The sequence below is a fragment of the Hemitrygon akajei genome, chromosome 12, assembly GCF_048418815.1.
Source record: "Hemitrygon akajei chromosome 12, sHemAka1.3, whole genome shotgun sequence".
NCBI classification, from domain to species: Eukaryota; Metazoa; Chordata; class Chondrichthyes; order Myliobatiformes; family Dasyatidae; genus Hemitrygon; species Hemitrygon akajei.
The window spans coordinates 71,885,792-71,905,960 of record NC_133135.1 but is presented as its reverse complement, the minus strand read 5'-3'; the positions used below and the strand labels follow the sequence as shown (position 1 = coordinate 71,905,960).

General features: G+C 40.0%; 1 protein-coding gene across 9 annotated transcripts in view; it reads left to right on the top strand.

Moving 5' to 3' along the window:
- nek7 (NIMA-related kinase 7) overlaps positions 1–20,169 on the top strand; it is a 222,678-nt gene that overhangs the window by 124,827 nt on the left and 77,682 nt on the right. The gene's annotated exons all lie outside the window — the stretch shown is intronic.

Below are 20,169 nucleotides of genomic sequence, written 5' to 3'. Positions count from 1 at the left end.
CACAAAGTATACTGCAGATGCTGTGGTCAAATCAACACATACAAACAAGCTGGATGAACTCAGCAGGTCGGGCAGCATCTGTTGAAATGAGCAGTCAACGTTTCAGGCTGAGACCCTTCGTCAGGACTGAAGAAGGAGGGGACAGGGGCCCCATAAAGAAGGTGGGGGGAGGGTGGAAAACCAATCAGAGGAAAGTTCAAGGGGTGGGGGAGGGGATAGGCAGGAGAGGTAAAGATGGAATCTAAGGGGAAAGCACTATGGGTAGTAGAAGAAGGCAGAATCATGAGAGAGGTGATAGGCAGCTAGTAGAGGAGACAGAGTGAAAGTGGGATGGGGGAAGGGAGAGGGAGGGAATTACCAGAAGTTGGAGAATTCGATGTTCATACCAAGGGGCTGGAGACTACCCAGATGGTATACGAAGTGTTGCTCCTCCAACCCGAGTTTGGCCTCATCATGGCAGTAGAGGAGGCCATGTATGGACATATCCGAATGGGAATGTGAAGCAGAGTTGAAGTGGGTGACAACCAGGAGATCCTGTCTGTTGTTGCGGACGGAGCGGAGGTGCTCGACAAAGCGGTCCCCCAATCTGCGTCGGGTCTCGCAGATGTAGAGGAGGCCGCATCGGGAGCACCGGATGCAATAGATTACCCCAACAGACTCACAAGTGAAGTGTTACCTCACCTGGAAGGACTGTTTGGGGCCCTGAATGGTGGTAAGAGAGGAGGTGTAGGGACAGGTGTAGCGCTTGCGCTTACAGGGATAAGTACCCGGTGGGAGATCTGTGGGGAGGGACGTGTGGACCAGGCAGTCACAGAGGGAACGATCCCTGCGAAAAGCAGAAAGGGGTAGAGAGGGAAAGATGTGCTTAGTGGTGGGGTCCTGTTGAAGGTGGCGGAAGTTGCAGAGGATAATATGCTGGATTGGGAGGCTGGTGGGGTGGTAGGTGAGGACAAGGGGAACATGGTCCCTGTTGTGGTGACGGGAGGATGGGGTGAGGGCCGAAGTGCGGGAAATGGAGGAGATGCGGGTGAGGGCATCGTTGATGATGGCAGAAGGGAAACCACAATCCTTAAAGAATGAAGACATTTGGGATGTCCTGGAACGGAAAGCCTCATCCTGGGAACAGATGCGGCAGAGACAGAGGAACTGGGAATAGGGAATAGCATTTTTACATTTGGCAGTGTGTGAAGAGGTATAATCAAGGTAGTTATGGGAGTCAGTGGGTTTATAGAAGATTTCAGTGGACAGTCTATCTCCAGAGTTGGAGACCGAGAGATCGAGAAAGGGGAAAGAAGTGTCTGAGATGGACCAAGTGAATTTGAGGGCTGGGTGAAAGTTAGAGGCAAAGTTGGTGAAATTGACGAGCTCAGCATGGGTGCAGGAAGCAGCACCAATGTAGTCGTCAATGTAGCGAAGGAAAAGTTGGGGAGCAGTACCAGTATAGATTTGGTGCATAGACTGTTCCACATAACCCACGAAGAGGCAGGCATAGCTGGGGCCCATGCGAGTGCCCATAGCTACACCCTTGGTCTGAAGAAAGTGGGAAGAGCCAAAAGAGAAGTTATTAAGTGTGAGTACCAGTTCTGCCAACCGGAGGAGTGTGGTGGTGTTGGGGAACTGGTGAGATCTATTATCAAGAAAGTAGCGGAGGGCTTTGAGGCCTTCTTGATGGGGAATTGAAGTGTATAAGGATTGGACATCCATGGTGAAAATGAAGCGGTCGGGACCGGGGAACTGGAAGTTATTGAAGAGGTGGAGGGCATGGGATGTATCCTGGTTGCAGGCAGGGAGTGACTGTACTATGGGTGACAAAATGGAGTCCAGGTAGGCAGATACAAGTTCAGTGGGGCAGGAGCAGGCCGAAACTATGGGCCTACCAGGACAGTCAGGCTTATGAATCTTGGGGAGGAGGTAAAACCGAGCAGTGCGGGGTGTGGGAATTATGAGTTTTTTGGCTGAGGATGGAAGATCTCCGGAGTTGATAAGGGCAGTGATGGTACGGGAGACAATGGTTTGATGTTTTTTGGTGGGGTCATGTTCCAGGGGTAAGTAAGAAGAGTTTGCAAGCGTTTATGCATTTAGTTACTGCCACATGATTAACTGATTAGATATTTGCATAAATGAGCAGGTGTACCAAATAAAGTGGCCACTGAGTGTTGATTTTAACTGAGTCATTTAAGCAGTAAAGCCTGCTTCATTGAGTTGTTTGATCATAAAATATGTTTCAAGAAAAGTCATGAATAGCATTGATTGTTGTTATTTGCAGTGTTAGTAGATTCAGTTGAATGGTAGGTATGCTGTATGTACGTTGCATATTACTGATACACAACGAGAAATGCAATTTGTTGGATGACATGCAAACAGATGTCTTGAGGTAGGTATAAAATAGTAGTGCAGATTTTATTTCTTTGGAAAGCTAACCATCCAAATCATTGAGGGTCACTCACTTTTGTTCTTTTAACAGAATCAGAATTGGGTTTGTATTCATTGGTGTAAGTTGTGAAATTTACTGTTTTGTGGCACCAGTGCAGGCATAAAAATTACTTCATACTACAATAAAAAATAAGTTGTGCAAAAGAGGAGTAACAAGGTAGTGTTCATGGACTGTTCAGAAATCTGATGGTAGATGGGAAGAAATTGTTTCTGAAAGGTTGAATGTGGGTATTCAGAATCAGGTTTTTATATCCAGCATGTGACGTGAAATTTGTTAACTTAGCAGCAGCAGTTCAATGCATAACATAATCCAGCAGAGAGAAAAAAATAAATTATAATAAATAAGTAAATCAATTGCAGTATACATATATTGAATAGATTTTTAAAAACATGCAAAAACAGAAATACTGTATTTTTTTTTAATGAGGTAGTGTCCAAAGATTCAATGTCCATTTAAGAATCGGATGGCAGAGGGGAAGCAGCTGTTCCTGAATCGCTGAGTGTGTGCCTTCAGGCTTCTGTACCTCCTACCTGATGGTAACAGTGAGAAAAGGGTGCTAGAGGTCCTTAATAATGGAAGCTGCCTTTCTGAGACACCGCTCCCTGAAGATGTCCTAACTACTTTGTAGGCTAGTACCCAAGATGGAACTGACTAGATTTACAACCTTCTAGAGCTTATTTTAGTCCGGTAGTAGCCTCTCCATACCAGAGAGTGATGCAGCCTGTCAGAATGCTCTCCACGGCACAGCTATAGAAGTTTTTGAGTGTAGTATTTGTTGACATGCCAAGTCTCTTCAAATTCCTATTACAGTATAGCCGCTGTCTTGCCTTCTTTATAACTACATCACTATATTGGGCAAACACAAGGAAATCTGCAGATGCTAGAAATTCAAACAACAACACACACAAAATGCTGGTGGAACACAGCAGGCCAGGCAGTATCTATAGGGAGAAGCGCTGTCGACATTTTGGGCCGAGGACGTCAGGAAGAAGGGTCTCGGCCTGAAACATTGACAGCGCTTCTCCCTATAGATGTTGCCTGGCCTGCTGTGTTCCACCAGCATTTTGTGTGTGTTGTTGTTCACTATATTGGGACCAGGTTAGATCCTCAGAGATCTTGATATCCAGGAACTTGAAACTGCTCACTCTCTCCACTTCTGATCCCACTATGAGGATTGGTATGTGTTTCTTCATCTTACCCTTCCTGAAGTCCACAATCAGCTCTTTCGTCTTACTGACGTTGAGTGCCAGGTTGTTGCTGCGGCACCACTCCACTAGCTGGTATACCTAACTCCTGTATGAGCTCTCTCCATCTGAGATTGTTTGAGAATGCTTAATCAAACAATATATTTACAAAATAACTCAAATATTACTGAAATATTAAATACACAACACCTCTCTGCTTAACTATAAATGCCAACTCAATATAAAATGCATATCAACTATACACAAAATATGCTATTTAATACAATGACTATACAGAGATCTCAGCAAAGTAAATCTTAAATTCTCCCATTCAGGCCTAAAGATTTAATTGCTGTGAAGGAATTCTTACTCTTGTAGGGTGGCATCTTTCAAGACTTCTAGCTGTGAAAACAATCTCAGGTTTTGGGGCCTCTTCCATGGTGGTTGCAGGAGTTGACTCTGAGACTGCAGGAAGTGGTTCTGACAGCTTGAGGCACCTTTCTTCTCCTTTTTCTAGTTTGTGCATCTTGATCTTAGTAAGGTACATTTAGTTTACTGAAGTATTCTCTTATTAACCATTCTATTCCTCGCTCTACGATCTGATCTCCTCTTCATTTCCTCATCCACAACATCATCTGACAAATCCTCTGTTTTCATATCTCCATTGACTCCTTTCTTTTTGGCCTTCCATTCATCTGGCTGGGGTTTGGTCTTTGCATCTACTTTTGCACACAGCTTTTAGTCTCTCACTTGAAATTCAGCCAATCATGTCACCACAATGCTGGCCCTCCTGATTTTACCATGAACAAACCCAATGTGGCTTGTTGGTTGTTATATTTCAAAGTTACAAATGTCATTACCACAGGAGTTATCTTTTTGCCAGTATGAGTTCTTAATTGGATGTCTGCAGGTTTCAGTTTAGAATCTTTGTGATGTCATTCAAACCCATTTTGTGGTTCACTGAAACAGCCGAGCCAGTGTCCAGTTTCATTTCAATTTGGCATTCACTTCTGGTGTAAGCCATATTGCTTGTCTGTAGTTAGTTTTCACAGCACTTCTCAAGGCTACCCATTCCTGTGTCACTCTCATACTCTCATCATTATCAGATTTTTCATCAATAGCATGCAGATTAGTGCTCTTTTGAAACTGCAACTTGACTTTTTAACTGTTTCTCTTCCCACTGCAGACTATTTTTGTCTGCCTAGCATCCTCTTTATATGTTTCCTACTTTATTACATTTTCTGCAAGTTTTGCCTTTAAACCTGCAGTGGTGTGGTGTATGTGAGCCCCTGCCACAACAGTAACACAGTTTGTTTGGCCGGGCCGTTACAATTTTATTCACACTCACTTTCATTCCTGACTGCAAATCAATTGCTTCTCTGTCTGCAGTTTCCATTGATACAGCTATTTCAACTGCTCTTTTAAACGTAAAATGTGCTTTGGTTAGAAACCATTTTTGAATGTTTTTATGTAAGATTCCATTAATTAAACGATCTCTCATTGCATTGTTAAGCCCATCACTGAACTGACAATGCTTAGACTATCACTTCAATTCAGCCACTGACACTGAAATGGACCCTCCTTCCGTTTGATTCCACATATGAAACCTAAAGCATTCTGCAATCAACAATGGCTTCATTTCTAAATTACTTTCACAATATCAGCAAAACTCATTTCTGCTGGTTTAGTTGCAGCAGTTAAACTTAAAGGCAAACTGTGTGCCTTTAAACTCAATGCACTCAGCAAAACTGGTACTTGTTTTTCATTAGTTATTCCATTCACTTTAAAATACTGTTCAATTCACTCCATATACAAGATACATGTCAATTTTTCCGATATAGCCCGCCATTTCTGCTTTTTGCATGATTGTTATCACCCGGTTCTTATTGTTTATGAATCCATGAATTCTTCCATTGTCCGGCTTTTTAAAAACTTGATCGTGTCTTCCCTTCTGAAGAGACACATGTTGCACTGTTTTTATTAAAACAAAAATGTCTCACTGTGTCACCTTGAGTTAATTTTAAAAATATCTCATTGTCACTGTTTTATAACCCTGCAAAATGTTAAACTAATTCAAAGGAAAATGAGACCCGGGTAATGCAAGTCTTAGTTTGTACTTTACTTTAAGTGAGTTGTGTGCATATCACGTGGCGATATCATGACATATGAAATTCAGGTATATTTACATATAACCTGTAATAAATAATTTAAACAAATAAAGACTGCTTACTTGAATAATATATTTATGATATTACTCAGATATTACTGAAATATTAAATACATAATATATTGTATCCAAGTTTGTACACTACACAAAGCTGAATGTGGGGAAATGTACGCTCTGAGGAAGACAGAAAGAGGCTACATTATTATTTAGACAAATAGTGTGGAGTATGCAAATGCACAGCAGATGCAATTTGAAGTGAATAAATATTAGGTCATCCATTTTATTTTGAAATGAGAAATACAGGTTATTATTAGAGGAGTGATATATTAAGAAACAAGGAGGTACAGCAAGACCTAAAGATTTTATAGCATTTGATGGAAGTAAGTGTATAAATGCAGAAAGCTGTTAGGTATATTGCCCTTTATTATGAGAGGATTTGCACAAACAAGCAGTAATGCCTTGCTGCAGCTTACAGGCCTTGGTAAGATGTCATCAAGAGTTGTGTGTAATTTTGGTCTCCTTATCTGTGGAACATTTGCCATGGAGGGAGTGTAATCAAGGTTTTCTGGACTGATGAACGAGGAGAGATTGAGTTCATTGGTTTTATATTCACTGAAGTTAAGAAAACTGGGAGGCATTGTCACCTATATACTTTAAACATGTCTAGACTTGTCCAGGTGTCAGAACTTCGAGATGCTGGGTATATTTTTTTAAGAACAGATCAGGGGAATTTTCTTCATCTGAAAGGTGATGAACCTGTTGAATTCTCTGCCACAGAAGGCAGTGGACACCAGGTTTTTAAGTGTATTCAAGCAGGTAGATAGTTTTCTTAATGCTAACTGGATTGACAGATAATGGAAGATGAAGGTAACAGGGTACTGAAGTGGATGAACAGCCATGATCATGTAAAATGGTAAACCAAGCCTGAAGCTGTTCTCTGCACATACTTTCTATGTCGACATGAGTCTACCAAATATTCCCAGGGCTGCTATTTAATTAAAAGATTAATAAAACAATATGACCTTAGTTAAAACAGAGTAAATATCCTATTGGTAGACAAGTAATCCCACATATCTATCCAGCTAAAACTCATAGGCATTTGGATGAGATAGAAAGAAACATACAACCTCTAAAAATGGTGCACAGGTTGTTGCTCCATATACTTCATATAAAAGACCTAAGGCACTGTTCAGAGGAAAGCAAATAAGTTAACAGGTCTCTAAGTCAGTATATATTCACCAATAAAGACACCTTGATTAATTTATCTGGTCACTGTCTTTAGTGTTGCGATGCAGTGTTTAAATTGGCTGTCGCCTTTTTGCTTCATTACAAGGTGCACACTTCAAAATTACTTCATTTTCTGATAAAACATTTTGGGAAAATTCAACCAGTTGATTTGACTGGGAGGAAACATCTTAACTTGTGACAAGCAATGTATCAACGTGAAGTGTTTTTTTTTGTCAGCACAATCAGAAATAAGAAATTTAAACATGAGAGTCTGAATGATCTCATTGAAACCTTTTGAATCTTGAAAGGCCTAGACAGAGTAGATGTGGAAAGGATGTTTCCCATGGTGGGGGAGTCTAGGACAAGAGGGCACAGCTTCAGGATAGAGGGGTGTCAACTCAAAACAGATGTGGAGAAATTTCTTTAGCCAGAGGGTGATGAATGTGTGGAATTTATTACCACAGGCAGCTATGGAGGCTGGTGTTGGGTGTACTTAAGGCAGAGCGTGATAGATTCTTGATTGGACATAGCATCACAGAGGTTATGGGGAGAAGGCAGGGGAGTAGGGCTGAGGAGGGTAAGAAAGGATCAGCTATGATTGAATGGCAGAGCAGACTTGAGGGACTAAATGGTGTAATTCTGCTCCCATGTCTTATGGTCTTAATGGAGATGCTGGAAATCCAGAGCAACACAAACACAAAATGCTGGTGGAACTCAGTAGATTAGGCGCCATCTATGGAAATGAATAAACAGTTGATGTTTCAGGCTGAGACATTTAATCGGTACTGGGATGGAAGGGGAAGAAGCCAGAATAAGAATGTTGGGCAGGGGAGTGGAAGAAGCATAAGCTAGAAGGTGATAGGTGAAGCCAGGTAGGTGGGGAGAGGGGTACAAAGCAAGAAGCAAGGTAGGACCATGAGAGAAAAGTAATGAGGAGGCGAACGGGTGGGGAGTTGGGGGAGGAGAAGTGATAAAAGGGGAGCCAGTGTGGGGAATTGAAGAAGAGGGAAGTGGGGGGGGGGGGAGGATTATTAGAAGTTGGAGAAATCTATGTTCATGCCAACAGGTTGGAAGCTACCTGTTCCTCCCTCAAACTGAGAGTGGCCTCAGAATAGCAGTAGAGGAGGTCATTGGTGGAGGAAGGGAAACCTCGTTCTTTCAAGAAGGAGGACATCTCTGATGTTCTGGAAAGAAAAGCCTCATCTTGAAAACAGATGTGGTGGAGCCAAAGGAACTAAAAGAGGAATGGCATTTTTACAGGAAACAGGATGGGAAGACATATATAGTCAATATAGCAATGGAAATTGGTGGTTTATAAAATATATCATCTGGCACTTTATCTCCAGAGATTGAAAAAAGAGAGAGAGGTGTCAGAAATGGACTAAGTGAATTTAAGGGCAGGTTGGAAGCTGGAGACAAATTTGATAAATTGATGAGCTCAGCATGGATGCATGAAGCAACACCAATGCAGTCATTAAGCAGAGTTTGGGAGTATTACCAGTGAAGGCTTGAAACATGGATTTCTTCATGTAGCCAGTGAAAAGGCAAGCATAACGGGCCCATGTGGGTGCCCATGCTACACCTGAAATTTGGAGAAAGTGGGGAATCAAAAGAGAAATTGTTGACTGTGAGGACTGGTTCAGCCAGATGGAGGTTTTGGTGGTGGAGGGAAGTTATTTGGGTCTGTTTCTCATAGAGAAGCAGTGAGCTTCAAAGCTTTCTTGATGGTGGATAGAAGTGTTTAGGGACTGGACTTTTGTGGTAAAAATGAAGTGGTCAGGGCGAGGGAATTGGAAGTTGTTGAGTTCAAGAACATGTGAAGTGTCACCAATGTTGGTGAGAATAGACTAAACCAAGGGGGATAAAATGGAGTTGAGGTATGCAGACATGAGTTCAGTGAGGCAGGAGCAAGCAGAAACAACCTGGATACTTGCTTTTGTGGATCTTGGGTAGACTGTAGAAATGAGCAGTGTAGGGTAGGGAAACAATGAGGTTGGTTGCATTTAATGGGAGATCTCCAGAGTTGATGAGATTGTCTTTGACACCATCATCAATGCCCTGATGGTCATGAGTAGGGTCCATTTCAAGGGCTAAGGGAGAGGAGGTGTCTGAGAGTTGCCTCCTGGCCTTAGGAAGGTAGAAATCAGTCCACCGGACCTTACAGTGCCCCCTTTGTCTGTGAGTTTGATGGTGAGGTGGAATTGGTGTGGAGAGAGTAGGGTGCACTCAGATGGTGTGAGGTTCAAAGAGGAGAAAAGAGTGCTGAATTCAACACAGTTGATGTCTCATTAACAGTTGGAGATGAAAATATCCAGAGCAGGCAGAGAACCAGAGCAGGGTGTCTAAGAAGAGGAGGAGGGTTGGAGACTGGCGATGCAGTTATTGGTATTGAATGGGGAATCCTTGCTGCCAATGGAGGTGACAGAAAAAGAGCTTGCTGTCATGATGGGCATGGAACTCATTGAGGCATGGGCAAAGGAGGACAAAAGTGAGACCTTTGAGGTCAGAGCATTCAGCCTCGGACAAGGGATGTTTGGGGGGAATGGTGAAGACACGCTAGGGATAAGAACTGAGATCAGAGGGGAGAAGGGAGTTGGTGGAATCAGAGGAGAGGGAAGGGTTGTAGAATCTATGAAGTTAGGATGGGATGGCATCTATTTCCATAGATGCTGTCTGACCTGAGTTCTTCTGGCATTTTGTGTGTGTTGTAAGGAATTACATTTTCTGCTAATAACCGGATATATAAGATGTCTGAAATTTGGCCAAGACCGTCGTGCTTAATTGGTCCGTAATGCAGTCTACATTATTTTTATTGCAAGGCTATGTGAAGACTTTCATTAAATCTTCACCTGATTAGGTAGCAAATTTAATCTCAGTATGTGAGTAATTTATGGTTTCTGTTTCACATTTTAAGTTGAAAAAAAATCTGTTGTGTAGTAGTAGATTTTCTTTTTTTATTATGGAGCTTTTTCTAAGAAGACTTGTCCTTGGACAAGTGCAGTGAATGCACAATATGAAATGAAATATTTATAATGCTGGACATTTGGCAAGGTTCTTTAAGTGCTTGTTGATGAATACATTAGAAATATTGTTAAACTCAGCCTGTTAAGTTTCCTGTTGTTGGGCTTTTAAATATATTTTTATTTCCAAAAGTATTTTGCTAACAAGTACAGTGATTATCTTTTTTAGTTTTTATCCTTGATTTACTGCTACTGTTACAGGATGTTGCTTAGCTTTTGTCACATAGAGCCAATTGAGCTGGTTGCCAATTTCTGGGTGTCAAAAGCTTCCTGTCACTTTTAAAATGTTTGGGTGGAATTTATTTTGCCAAGTCATAAAAAATCTGTTTAGCATAATTTGCTACTTAACAGTAATTTGCACTTTATGTAATGTCCAGTATTTCAACATCCAGTATTTCAGTATGATATTTAATTATATGATTATTTCCATAAAGTAGCTTATTTTATGAAGTAGCATCCTGGAACATCTGCACAATGAAGATTGATACTTCAAGATTGTCTTTATTGACTACAGCTTGGCAATTAATACTATCATCCCCTCAAAACTAATCAATTTAGCACCATGACCTCGGCCTCAATACATCCTTCTGCAACTGGATCCTCAACTTCCAAACTTGCAGACTCCAGTCAGTTCGTATTGGCATTATCTTCTCCACATTCTCCATCATAGTATCCATCAACCCAGGTGCACCACAAGGCTGTATGCTTAGCTGTCTGCTTTGTACTCGCTTTATACTTACGACTGGGAGGCTAAGTATTGCTCCAATGCCATATTTACTTTTGCTGTTGACACCACTGTCTCTGGCTGAATCGGAGGAGGTGACAAATTATCATACAGGAGGAATATTTCAGATCTGGCTGAGTGGTGCCGCATCAATAAATTCTCACTCAGTGTCAGCAAGACTAAGGAGCTGATTATTGATTTCAGGAGGAGGAAACCAGAGATCTTTGAGCCAGTCATCGTTGGGGGAATCATAGATAGAGAGGGTCACCAACTTCAAATTCCTTGGTGTTATCATTTTAGAGAATCTGTCATGGGTGTAGCATTTAAGTGCCATTAGAAAGCACAGCAGTGCCTCTACTTTCTTAGAAGTTTGCGAAGATTCAGCATGTCATCTAAATCTTTGACAAACTTCTGTAGATGTGCAGCAGAGAGTATATTCACTGGTGGCATCATGGCCTGCTACGGAAACCTTGAATGGAAAATCCTACCGAAATTCATGGAAACAGTCCAGTCCATTGTGGATAAAGTCCTCAGCACCGCTGCACGGAATGCTGTTGCAGAAAAGCAGTATCCATCATCAAGGATCCCCACCATCCCTGTCATGCTCTCTCTTTGTTGCTGCCATCAGGAAAAAGATGCAGGAGCTTCAGGACACACACCGCCAGTTTCAGGAACTGTTAATACCCCTCAACCATCAGGCTCTTGAACCAGAGGGGATAACTTCACTCAGCCCATCACTAAACTGTTCCTACAACGTATGGACTCGTGTTCAAGGACTCTACAAATCATTATCTCATTATTTATTGTTTATTTATTTATTACTGCTATTTTGTTTTCCTAATTTTATATTTGCAGTTTTTTGTCTTTTGCTCATTGGTTATTGTCCATCCTATTGGGGCTGTCTTTTATTGATTCAATTGTGTTTCTTGTATTTACTATGAATGCCCACAAGAAAGTGAATCTCAGGGTTGTATATGATTATGTATATGAACTTTGATAATAAGTTTACTTTGAACTTTGAATACATTTGGTGGAAACAAATCTTTGGAGGCAAATAAACCTTTGCAGAAGAATGAACCAAAGACTTAAGACTTTTTGAAAATAAGGTGGTTTTTAACAAATGCATATTGATTGATATGTTTTAGTAATTGCTGGAAATAATATTCACATGTTGTTTGTTCCACACAAAAAGAGAATTATCAAATATAAACATTTCTCATAATACAGTTGAAATACTAGCAATTCAAGATGGAAATTGTTATGAGATTGCTGGTCAATGCGCAGTCTGAAATGAAATGTACCTTTAATGTTGAGTGGTCAGACCACTGAAATTTCTTAAAAGAAATACTGATCAAGCTTTGGATGGATGGAAATTTCAATACACTGTCTGCAATCTTTTGGGTACAATAAATTTAAAAACACGTTAATAATATTACATTGTATTTTAAACCACAGTTTGTACTGCTAATTGCTTATTTCCAAACTGGAGTTTTGGTTGATAAATTTGCATTGATTATATGTAACAAGTTATATGTGACCTGCTCAGTTTACTTTGTACAGCTTTTGTTTATATGGCTTGAGGGATTTGAACTGGTAAAGATGGCTTTAAGATAAATTTTTTTTGGAGTTGCCTATGTTTCCAGCATTCCCCCATCATAATTGCCTTTACTGAAGAGTCGGCTATTTTTAGTTCCTAACATGAGAACAGCAGCAACATGCTAAAATAAATCTGCTGACCTGCAGTGCATCTGTGGATTCCTTGTATCTCATAGCTCTAGAGAGAGGAGAGGACCAGTAGCTGAAAAACATAATAAGCGGTTATCTGACAGAATATGGATAAAATGGATATTAAGCTCTAACCATATTTGAGTTGCATGGAAACGTATATCCCTTAGCCAAAAACTCAACACATTTTACTAATTTTACATCACCCAGAAATTTTGAATGGGTGCATGTTTTGTTAATCATTATGTCATTCATATTTCTCCATATCTGAGAAGTTGCATTAGAAAAATAATGGACATATTCTGAACTGACACTTATAATGCTCAAGAAGCAAACAATGGTGAGGTTTTGCCAATCTGTTTATTGCAGAGAAAATATGTACATCTTCATCTACAAACCAGTAACTTTATAGACCCAGCTTAACAACTGATTTTAATAAATAGGATATTTCCAGGGAGTAGATTACCACACATGGATTGAATATGGTCGTGTCTAAGAAATCACATTTTTGTGACTTCTGGAATTCAACTACTTGCGGGTGTCATAACATTTTGACAACCCAAGTTAATGCTATTTAGAATTACTTAACCTTTGCTAAATTATTCATTGCTTGAGGCTGACCATTTAATAATCAGTCAATATCTTACTGCATTGGGACTTGGCAAATGCCATGTGATTTGAAATACAGAATGATACTTCAAATGAGACGTAAAATCTTCACAAAAAAAGCAATATGATATCTGACTCTCCATCTACAGACTATAAGACAAGTAATTTGGCTGTCTTAATTGCAGAATGACGAATGGTTTGAGTCTTTGAAATTCCAATTTACTTTTCATAACTAATCTATGTGCTTAAGCTTTTTGAAGAGAAACTTCAACTGAAATTCATATTGTTGCTATGTCTTAGTAATGCACCTGCTAAAAGGTACATATATAGTTTTGAACATATTACAAAATTTCATTACAATATTTCTGACGAGGCATTGAAGTGTTAAGAATCTTTATTTACAAAACGTATGTTGATTGCATGTGGTCACTTGCTGAGATATTATGGTTTGCAGGAAGATTTTTAATTTGTCGTAGTGAGAGTGCATTACAAGGTTGCAACACACTTTAGGCGTTCCGATAATTTCCTCAACTGAGAGACTGCAACTCAAGCAGTTTAGAGTTTCATCATCACCCTATGATTATGTTACAGCCTGCAATGCTGGCAAATCATTTTTATGCTGTGTTTACTGTTGTTGATTTTTTTTAATTGACTCCCCAGGAGTTTACTTGCAGCTCTTGAGTGAGATGAAAGGCTTCTTCAGTCTTTTGTTTCTTACTGTATTAAGAAAGCAGCAAGTGTATCTGACCATTGGAACAGGGATATAAAATGATATTTTATGGTAAAGAACATTGAAATAATGGTTGAGGTATGTTTTTATCAATTTACAGTTTTGCCTGTGACAGAAGCAATGTGCCATAGAAATAATCTAGGAGAAATAGGTACTCTGGTTATTGAGCTAAGATAATTTTGGATGTTTTCCACTGGAAGTCTAATTCATTTCTTGGGTTAGTCACCGTATGTACATTTTTGGTTCACCTTGGTAAAATTACCTCTCACTCATTTGACATCAGCAAAACCAAATAACTGAATATAGACTACAGGAAGAAGAAGCTAGAGGTCCATGAGTCTGTCCTCATTCGGGAAACAAAGATGAAAAAAGGGTCAGTAGCTTTAACTTCCTTAGCGTTAACTTATCAGAGGAGCCTGCATGCAATTAGCAAACGTCATCACAAAGAAGACAGGATGATGTCTCTACTTCCTTAGAAGTTTGCATAGATTAGGCATGTCACCAAAATACTTGACAAAACTTCTGTCGTTGCACAGTGGAGAGTATCCAAACTGATCTTATGGCCTGGTATGCACTATTGAGTACAGTACATTTACAGGGAGTGCTGCCACAAGAAAACAGCATCTATCATCATAGACCCCTATCAACCAGGTCGTGACTTCTTGCTACTGCCATCTGGCAGGAGGTACAGAAACCTTCAGTCCCACATCACCAGGTTCAAAAACAGTTTTTTACAGTTTTTAGAGATAAAACAGTTTTTATCCTGATGTTACTCTGCAACATCAGGATAACTATTCATCACTATCCTGAACTGATTCCATGGTCTACAGCCTCACTTTCTAGGACTCTACAACTCATGTTATCTGTATTGTTTTTATTTGTAGTTTGTTTTTCTTTTGCACATTGGCTGTCAGTCTTTGTTTATAGTCATGTATAGTTTATTTTCGTAAAACTCTATTTTTCCTGTCAATGGCTGCAAGAAAATAAAACTCAAGGTAGTGTTAGGCAACAATTATGTACTTTGATAATAAATTTACTTAGAATTTGAATTACTGAATCAAAACTATACTGTCATGTTTCTATTGCTTTGAGTTTGTAGCTTTCTCTTGATATTGCCTTAAATATACTAGACAGTTTAATTTATTTATTGAGATACAGTGCAGAATAGGCCCTTATGGCTCTTTGAGTCACGTCATCCACCAATTCCTCAATTTACATGGGACGATTTACAATGACCAATTAACCTACCAACTGATATGTCTTTAGACTGTGGGAGGAAACCAGAGCACCTGGAGAACAGGATCAGCATATACCTCTTTATAGGTAGCAGCAGGAATTGAACCTAGATCGCCTGTACTGTAAAACGTTGTGCTGATTACTATACTAATGTACCACCTGTATTATTGGACAAAGGAGTGGAGTGTAATTAGAGTAACAATTATGATACTGTAATGCAGAAGGGAAAGAACTAGCAATCATTGATACTTAAGATTTAAAAAGATATATTTAACTTTGATTTGAACTTAAGTAATGAATTCAACAGTATTTCTTGTATTATTAATTCTCCTGCAATATTGCCTGTTGACTTCTGTAAAATTTAAAAATACAAAATTCTTTTAGAGAAATCTGCTATCTAAGCGTCAGTTGCTAAATTAGATTTGAGTTTCTGTTTTATTGTTTGGACAGTGATGTTTATATTAATGTGAAATGAGGAAGGTTTTAGAGTGGTGTTCCAGTGACCTGAATGATAGTCATTGGAGAACATTTGGAATTTGGAACATGAAATAAGCAAATTGTATTGTGAATAAAAGTGACTCAGTGGTGGTTAGGAATGTACAGTTATGCTGTTCCTCATGTCAGCTTTCCATGTCTAAATTGTATGACAGGACAAGGCAGCAGATGAGACAAGCTGTCGCTCAGCTACTCTGGCCTTTTGAAGAGAGGCCATGGGAGGAAAAGGTGCTGCAAATAGGCTGTGAAGTTTACATACACTGCCCACTGTTAAACAGATTACCTCTAATGAAGTGTCTAATGCTCAGCCTGTATCAGCCTAATCCTAGGTGGCAGTTTGTCCCTCAGCTGCCAAGAAACACCACCCTCTGGCCTTATATCACCAATGTCTTCACAGTGCACTGGGAGGTGCCCGGCTTTAATAAACCAAGACAGTGTGTGATCTGACATGCAAATGTAGGTCATTGCATATGTAAATGTGTGATTACAGGCTTGCATGCCAGAACACATTAGTGAGACTTTGCTCTCAGCATGTGGTTGTCATAGTTCCTCAAAAGCTGATGCTAACATTTGTCAAGTTATCACATACGCCAATAAGACAAAAAATTGTGCTGTAGATTGGGTATACTTATTGAATGTAAAATATCCAAATTCTGAAATAACCAAAAATGTGTACTTAATGTTGTTTATAACATCAATAACATCATTGCTAACACTGTTACTTATATGTTGTCAAATACTTCAAAATTTTATTGATCAGTGGCAGATATAGCTCATGCACATTTAAAAAGTTGCATTATTTTTGTTTCCATTTGCTTTATTTTTACTGATATGCTGATGGTATGAGTTGGTGCGGTCAATCATTATACACAATATATATTGCATGTACTATATATAAAAAATGGATACGTATGAATATCATTTCGCTTCCAGAAATCTATTTTAAATTGGAATGTTGCCTCTTGAATGTGTCCCTTTTGTTTCATAAGGAAAAGTTTAAAGGATCATGCAATTGCTTCATACATTTGTAACAAAGTCTCTGAATGCATTTCCACAATTAGGGAAATATTGTTGGGTGCCCCAAAGCAATCAAGATGGGGCTTGCTTTATATAAAAATGTATAAAATTAATTTTTTCAAGACTTATTAATCTATTGGAAGACAGTGTACAAGTCTGAATGACTATACTATTCATGCGAAAAGGTTAAGTCCTTTTGAGTTTAGTAAAGTCAAGGACATTAGAAAAAAAATCAATCAAGATCTAGCTTTGGTTACTGGAGTTGGTTTATTTTTAGTGTGCCATCAGGTGAATTTTATTTCCATCACGCACCAATTTAAGTGTTACAGATAGAATGTAGAATATTGAACAGCAAGTACAGCAGGGTCTTTTGGCCCATAATGTTGTGCCAAATCAATTAAAATGGTAATCAATTAGCTAACTAAAGTAATTTCTTCAGCCTCCACAATGTCCATATCCCTCCATATTCCTCACATTCATGTGCATGTTTAAATGTCTCTTACAAGTCCCTAATATATCTGCCTAAAGCACCACCCCAGGCAGTTCATTCCAGGCACTTACCACTCTGTATATTTTAAAAATACTTCCCCTTACATCTTCTTTAAAATTACCTGTCTTACCTTAAATGCATGTCCTCTGGTATAATACATTTCAACCTTTGGGGAAAAACATACTGTCTGTCTACTCTATCTATGATCTCATAATCCTATAAACCTCTATCAGATGTCCCCTCAGCCTCTGCTGCCCCAGCGAAAACAACCTAAGTTCGTCCAACCTTTTGTTATAGCACATGCCCATCCAGGCAGTGTCCTGATTAAAACTCTTATGCACCCTATCCAAAGCTTTGACATCCTTTCTATAATGGGGTGTCAAGACCTGAATGCAATCCTTCAGGTGTGGCCTAACTACAGTTTTATAAAGCTGCAACATAATTTTCTGACTCAATGCCTCGAATAATAAATGCTAGCATGCATCTGCAAACTTACTAACCCACCGATCTACATTTTAAACCAGGTCATTTATATACATCACAAACAGCATTGGTCCCAGTACAGATCCCTGTGGAACACCAGTAATCTCAGACCACCAGTTAGAATAAGCCCCATTGACCATTACCTTTTGTCTTCAATGAGCAAATTAACAGATTTTTCTTAATCTTCTGGATGAACCTCCTTTGGGGGACCTTGTGAAATGCCATACTAAAATCCATGTAGACAATATCAACAGCTCTATCTTCATCAATCACCCTTGTCACCTCGTCAAAAAAACTCAAAACAATTTGGTAGGAAATGACTTACTCTTCAAAAAGCCATGCTGACTCTCCCTAATTAGGCCATAGTTTTCCAAATGCTCATAAATCTTATCCTAAAAATTCTTTCTAATAATGCCCTTACCACTGGCATGAGACTCCTCAGTCTTTAGTTTCCAGGATCATCCCAGGTTCCCTTCTTGAACCTGGCTACTTACAACACTAGCTACTTACCAGTCCTCCAGGACCTTGCCTGTGGCTAGAGAGGATATAAAGAAATTGGTCAAGGTCTCAACAATCTCTTCACTTCCCGCTCTCAATAACCTGGGGTATATCCCACCAGTCCTTGGCGACTTAACCACCTTATTGCTCTTTGCGAGACCCAATGCTACCACCTCCTTTCCTTCAAAATGCCCTAGTATATTAATATTCTCAGCACTGATCTCCCTATCTTCCACGTCCTTCTCCTTGGTAAATACTGATGTAAAGTACTTATTAGAACATCACTCACATCCTCTGCATTCAAGCAAATGTTCCCCCTTCATCCTTGAGTGGTCCCACCCTCTTTCTCCTGATGTATGTTTAGAATGTTTTAATCCTACTTGCCTACTTGCCATGGCACCTCCTGACTTTCCTAGTTCTGTTATTCAGTTATTTTCTGGCTTCTTTATAATCGTTTGCTTGATTCTTGCTTCCTAAGCTTTACATACGTTTCCTTTTTCTTCTTGATTAAATTCATCACCTCTCTTGACATCCAAGATTCTCTTACCTTGCCTTCCTTGTATTTCCTTTGGACTGGAACATACCTGTCTTGTACTCTATGCAGTTTGTCTTTCAACACCCTCCAAGTGTCAGAGGTAGATTTGCCAGAAAACAGCTGTTCCCAATGAACTCTTGCTAATTCCTGCCTAGTGCTCTTGTTCTGCTCCAATATAATACTTTCCCGCAATGTCCATACTTATCCTTATCTATAGCTATCTTAAAACTTAAGGAGCTGTTGTCACTGTTCCCTAACTACTCACCTGCTGAAAGTTCAGCCACCTGGCCAGGCTCAATTCCCAACACCAGATCCAGTACAGCCCCTCCTTCTGTTGGCCTATCTACATATTGATTTAAGAAACCCTCCTGGATGCACCTAACAAATTCTGTCTCATCTAATCAACTTACATTAAGAAGATGAAGACTCTAGACCAACAACCTTACTTAATCTGCTTGCATATCTGTTCCTCAATGTTCTGGTGGTTGTTGAGGGGTCTGTACTACAATCGATCAGAGTAGTTGCACACTTCTGAATTTTGAGTTCTACCCAGATAGACTCAGAGGACAAGCCCTGCATTGTGTCCCTTTTAGTGCAGATATGTTATTGTCCATAATTGGTAGTTCAACTCCATCCTCACCCTGCTCCCCACCCCACTTCTCTTTCCTCCCTCTCTATCTTATCTAAAACATTGAAACCCAGGGACATTAAGCAGCTATTCCTGTTCCTCTCTCTCAACAAAGTCTCTGTAATGATTGTAACATCATAGTTCTATGTACTGATCCATACTGTGAGTTCATCACCTTTACCCATAATACTCCTAGCATTAAAATGCACATACTTTAAACTATCTGTCCTGTTGTATTTATGACTTTGCCTCCTGCCTGTCTTTACTGGCCCTGGACATCTGCCTTCCTCTGTATCCCTCCACTTTCTGACTTGGTGCTCTGGTTCTCATTGCTTTGCCAAACTAGTTTAAACCCTCCAAAGTAGCACTCGCAAACCTCCTAGCCAAGAAATTAGTTCCCCTCCAGTTTAGGTGCAACCTATCCCTCTTGTACAAGTCACCTCTGCCCCAGAAGGGGTTCCAGTGATCCAAGAAGTTGAAACCCATGTCCACTGCACCAATTCCTCAATCACTCATTTATTTCTACTATCATCCTATTCCTACCCTGACTTGCATGTGGCACTGGGAATAATTCAGAGATTATTACCTTGGAAGTCTTGCTCTTCAGACTCTTTCCTAGTTCCCTACACTCTCTATGAAGGACTTCTCCTCTCTCCCCCCCCCCCCCCCCCCCACATTGTAATTGAGGTCAATGTGCACTACAATCTCTGGCTGCTCACCCTTCACCTTGTGAATATTCTGCAGCCACTTTGAGACATCCTGGACCCCAGCACCTGGGAGGTGACACACCATCCTGGCGTTTCTTTATCGGCCATAGAATCGGCTGTCCATCCCCCTAACTATCGAGTCTCCTGTCACTATTGTTCCACCTGACTTTACCCTTTTCTGCTGAGCCTCTGAGCTGGCCACAGTTTCACTTGCCTGGCTGCTGCTGCTGTGCGCTGATAGGTCATTCTCTTCTTCCCCC